Raw genomic sequence first — 6000 nt, forward strand, 5'->3', positions numbered from 1 at the left:
TTACCCAAATTGTAATTTTCTTAAAAATAAAATTATTAGAAAGGATATGATAAATATGTCTCATAGAAATTCAAAAGGGAATAGCATAATTCTCAGAGCAATTAAAAACAATTTTTCTGAAATACCTGGATTTTACTCCAGAAAGACCTTAATGTTCTTAAAAAGAAGTACTTTTGAAATGACTCCTGTGACAATAGCACGGGAGTAGGAACATAATTTCCATAAGAGAGAACCTTGTGGCTCAGGTGATCAAAGATAAAGAAAAAATACAAGCTACAGCAAAGAAGTTTAGATTAGAACCTCAAGACAATAAAAATACTAGCAATAGAAATCAAAACGCTTGTAAAACCACATTAGATAACGATATAATAGTTATCAATCATAAAAAAATCTGATTGCCCGGATTTAAAAAATCAGACTGTGTACACTTTGCAGTTGATAGCAACCACTTCGTTGAATCAAAGGAAATTCACATAATAGTGCATAGTTTACTAGGGACTGGAATGTACTACCAAATCAAGAGAATACGTAAAGAACATTCTCAATAAAATAGACTGAGCATTCAAAAATCAGTCAAAGAACAAAAAATTAGAGAAGCAATTAAGAGTATCTCTAGGAGCAAATGTTGGCAAATTAAAGATGACAGAAAACAAAGGTTTAAAGACTAAAGTCAAAGATAGATGTGAAGAAATAACAATTCTCACTCTAAACATTAGAAAGATTCAAAATTAAATTAAAGAACTCAATATGCAGCTTCACATATACAATCCAACAATTATCTGTCTGCAGAAAACTGGAATCGCTGAAAGTTCAAAGAATATCCACATCAATGGATATCGTACAATGGAGTAAAAAGCTGGAAATAATGGCCTAGGACTCATTATTGGTGTTAGAAAAGATTCTGACTTAATACAAAAACTGATAGAAATCAATGAGAATATAATAATATTCTCAGTATCCCACAAAGATACAAAGTTAGTAATAGCTAATGTGTATAAAAACAATAAAGATCCTTTAAGACCTAAGACAAGAGAAGACGTGATAAGAGTCTTCGGCAAATATTATGATCAACCAACAGTTATAGTTGGGGATTGGAATCAGACACCACAAGATCTAATTAAGCAACTAGAAAAGTCAAAACTCAAGGTATTTTCTACAAATGCACCAAGTAGAGGTACAAGAGTTTAAGCTAATGGGAGAAGAACATCCTAAGTAATTTACTTTAGCATCTCCAATTAAGAAGACTTGATTATAAGTCAAAATTGCAAGAGACATTGGAATATTTCCGATCATTTACCAATAATGCTTACAATAAAGAGCAAGCATAATACAAACTCTTCTAAAAGGCAAGTAATTGAGCAATTGGAAAGATGGCTTAGAATTGCTTGTTCCTAACTTAAATGGTTTTTTTAAATTGGAAACGGACGCTTCGAATGTAGATATAGGAGGTGTTCCCGTGGATTATTTTTTAAGAATATTAAATAGTGCAGAGCAGAATTATGGAATAACAGAGAAAGAAGTTCTCACTTCTTTATGGGCAATGGAAAAGTTTGATTTTTATCTGATGGGGAAGCATTTTACAGTCATAACAGATCACAAAGCAATCGAGCACATTAAAACAACGAGTGAGTTCGGGTCGGTAAGGATACAACGCTGGTTTAGAAGATTTGAAAGATTCAATTTCGACATCAAATGTAAAAAAGGGAAAGAAATGGTTGTAGTGGATGCATTGAGCAGGGCATATTATCTGAGGAATGAGTCCTTGGTCTAGAAAGTTTTAAGAGGCATTAGAAAAACAGAAAATAAAAATAACAAACAATCAAATAAGAGAAATATTAAAAAGGTGTAAAACATGCTTAGAAAGAGATAAAATAAATATTAAAACAACTAACTTTATAACTACAAGTAGTCCTGGGGAAAAGGTAGCTTTTGACATTCTAGAAATCAATAAGCATGAGATAATATTAGTAGGCATTGACTATTTTACAAGGACGATATTCGCAAAATCATTAAAAAACAAGGCAGCAAAAAAAATCTTAGAATTTATAGATAAAGTTAATAATGAATTACAAATTAAGGTCCTTATATGTGATGATAGCAAAAAATTCAACAATGATAATTTAAAAACTTGATGTAAAGGGAAAGGTATTGAGCAGAGGTTCTCAATTCCATATTATCATCAAAGCAATGGCCGGGTTGAACGAGCAAATAGAACTATTCGCGAAGCGATAAAGAAGACTAAAGGAACAATAAAAATTATTCTTCCTAATATCGCAAATAATTACAATGATACTTAACATAGGGCAATTGGGATAACGCCAAACCAAGCAATGCAAACAGAGAATAGAGAACTGTTATTAAAACATCAGGAAAAGTATAAAAAGGAGTTTTAAAAAATAAAAAAGCATAAAAGCTATAGTAGAAATGATCGAGTCATAATTTTTTTTTAAAGAGAGATTTTTAGAGTCATAATTAGAAATGAATTAAAAGCAGGTAAAATGGACAAAGATTTTTAAGGACATAGGCGACAAAGGGACCAATTGATTATGGTTTCAGCAATAATCACCAGTTGATAGCATCTCAATACTGTCTCTATAACTGGTCGATATCAGATCATCTCCCAGTTGAGGTGAAAATCAATTTAAGTCATACAGATAAACCTGTAGAAATGACATCCACATTTGATCGTAAGAAATTATACAAACCCAAAATAGCTCAAGCTATTAAAAATCCTGCGTTTGATTACAGAGGGTTAGATCCAATAAATGAAATTAAAATATTTCATGAAAATCATCAGTTAGCTATGAACGGGGTGTGAGACAAGAATGCCCAACCCCCAACATCACCACTCCTCTTTAATATCTATATTGATGATTTCATCGAAAATATAAATCCGATAGAGCTTGAATGTATACCAGATGAATTGAAAAGATTATTGTTTGCAGATTACACTGTTATAGCTGCAAAGAATTATGAAGACCTTGAGAATGGACAGACACTAAATTGAGAACAATTCAGCAAAATGTGGTTTAATGCACATAAAAGCTTTGGAAGAGATAAATACAACAGTTGAAGTAAGATATAAAGTTGAATTAATACAAAGTGTAGAAAGATACACACATCTAGGAATTGAATTCAATAGCTGTTTAGATATTGTTTCCTGAGCGATTGAACAATTGTTTTACTAAGAAATGTCTCAACCAGATGCTACGTCATTCTATTAACACCATATGTGAAGAAATAGGCTGGGATAGCCTATCAGTTACTTCTTGGAGAAAGCTTAAATCAATCATCGATCTATTGGAGCCATTCGCTGCCTTCACACAACTAGTAAGTGCAGATAAGTTTTTTCCGCTTTTCATCCGCTTTTCCATGCATTGAGTGATGTGTCTTTGTTCGGTCGCTAAGGGTGATCGTAATTGTATTTTTGGGTGGCACACAAATCGTGCGTCCGCTTCCAGCCTGTACGCCAAGCCAACTGCCGTCCCCGGCAAGTAGCCCCTGGTGGTTGCATCAAACGTTGCCACGTACACAACAACCCGTCCCAAGCGGTGGAGACGGACAACGAGCGGCGAACCGCTTAACGCAAACAAAAATAAGGGAATAAAAGAATTCCGGGGCAAAGGTGGGGAAAACGGAACACACAAAATAATAAGGGCATCTTACACATAATCGGGGCCACAAAGCAAAGAAAAACTGACACAAATGGGCCCAATTGTTAGAATCCGTCACACTCAAAATGAACTTTCTTTCTTCGTGCGCGACTGCCGCGTCGTACAATTGGTCTGGGATGTTGATCGCTTGCGGCCGGAACAGTTGCTGCATCGGAAGGAGTGGGGGAGTCGTTCACGCCCGATAGGCCGCAGCTCGACTCCTGGTCACCATCGCCGCTCGCCCCTCCGGAAGGAGTTGCACCACTGTCCGGAATCACCACCAAGGGGCGAATGAAACTTCGATTACGCCATAGGACGCTACCGCTCGTGAATTTGATGTGGTATGACCGGTACCGACCGATGGCCACAATGACCCCAACTTTGTCCCACAATCAAACAAAAATTTATTTAAGGCAGATTTGTGTACATATCTTTCTACTTCCCATTAGTTTTATCTTATAATTTTGTGTCCCCATAACAGCAAAAAGACAGTATAAGATGTAATGCTATTTTTTACACATAAATGGGGTTAAAAGAAAATGTCGTCAAAAGATTAGAATATTAAAAAATTTTGCTCATGTAAAGATTTGAACCAAGAACCCGTATGTGATGGTAGTTGGTTCAGTTGTTGAAATATTATTTACTTTAGGCAATTATTATAAAAAGAGTGCAATTTTTTGGCAATTGTTTTACAGTGATCACATGGCAGAATGCAGAATACAAAAGGGCCGAGACAATATGTCTGTCTTGACACGCACACTAAGGAACAATTTGGTTTCTTTAGAGTAAATAATATTATTACACCAGAAATAATATATGGTTCTGCAGTATTCGGAATGAGTGAAAAACGGACAATGTCACTCAAAAAATAATAGACCTAACTATAGGCTGAATTTTAAATAGCAAAAACTATTGTAGGAATAGAGCCTACGAAGAGCTAGACCTGAAATCTTTACAGGTAAAAGCAAAAGTTAGCTGATTAAAAGGCTACATGAAATGGAGGCAGTCTAAAGGATTGATCAAGGACTTAATAGGCACATCAGAAAATTTTAAGTAAAAAAATATACCTGAAGTAAGACCACTAGAACTTGGATAAAGTGGTTCAAATTTGCAATACCAGAAAATGGTATGAAGGACGAACAGAAGCTCTAAATAATGATATATCTCGAATAAATCAAAGAGATAGAACAGATATGTCCACCAGGAAAACTAGAGAAAGCAAGTTTAGTTCGAGTAAATTGGCTCTGGAACTGGAAGTTATGGCCAAATAGAGAGCGGAAGTATAAATCACTTTCTGACAATTAGATGTGGAACATCTACGCGTGGTGGCAGTAGCTGTACTGATGTCGTTTTCTAGAGCGTCCGCACTTTCCCTCTCCCCCTCTTCCACCACCCTCCCTCCCCCACGGATGATCTCACTTTGAAACACCCCCGACCAAATCCTAACGGGTGACGGTACCATAGTCTCTTAGACCATGCTCTAGATTTGCTTATTAGAGTTATCTAGTTTCAAAATTATACATTACAAAAGCCCGTCTTTAGACTAATTAGCAGTTTAGTATACCTCGGTTTTGTAATTAAAGTTGAATTGCAAACAGTTTTCAACGTAACCTTCCCAAGTAGTCTGTTTAGTTACTGGATTGCGCTGCCCATACTTAGTTTTTTTTTAAAGAAGTTATATGAGCTAAACTAAAAAAAAAAAAAAAAAAAAAAAAAACACAATAAAGAGAAAAAAAAATATGAAATTCAAAATGAATTAGAAACCTCCAGTTGTTTATCCAAAACTTCAGCCCTTAACGCCACCGCCATGATTGAACCGCTGGAGTCTGCGAGCCCAACTCGTATCACTGCCAAGCCACTGTTAGTTTCGATAACTTCCGTCTTAGAAACAACTTGGGCCAGTATTGCCACACTATAAATGTTGTGGAATAATTAGAAATGCAAAAATCAAGAGCAGTAAGTGTAATTCTTATCTTGGAGAACTCTCGCTTAGATGGCGAATTTCGGTAAACGCCTGGAAGTTAGCGGGACGCGGCATTTTCAAATAAATCCAGGACCAAAAAAATATGATTCCTCTACCGCAACTTCAATGACAATGAAGGAAAAAGTGTTCACTTGTCTGCTTTTACGAAACAAATTAAGGGGAATGGTGGTGAAACAGGACAAAGATTTCCTCTCCCAATTTCCCAACCTCAGTTTCTTAAACCCTACTCTGTTGGAGGTGGGGTATTAATGAAAGAAATACGGTGCATGGATGAATAAAAGAAACATTATCATGCTCTGCTCAAATGCACGAATAAGGATGGGTAACCAAATAAAAAGAAGGGATAGGGTTTTTGACATTTTT

This window comes from Daphnia pulex, chromosome 9 (genome assembly GCF_021134715.1).
Source record: "Daphnia pulex isolate KAP4 chromosome 9, ASM2113471v1".
NCBI classification, from domain to species: Eukaryota; Metazoa; Arthropoda; class Branchiopoda; order Diplostraca; family Daphniidae; genus Daphnia; species Daphnia pulex.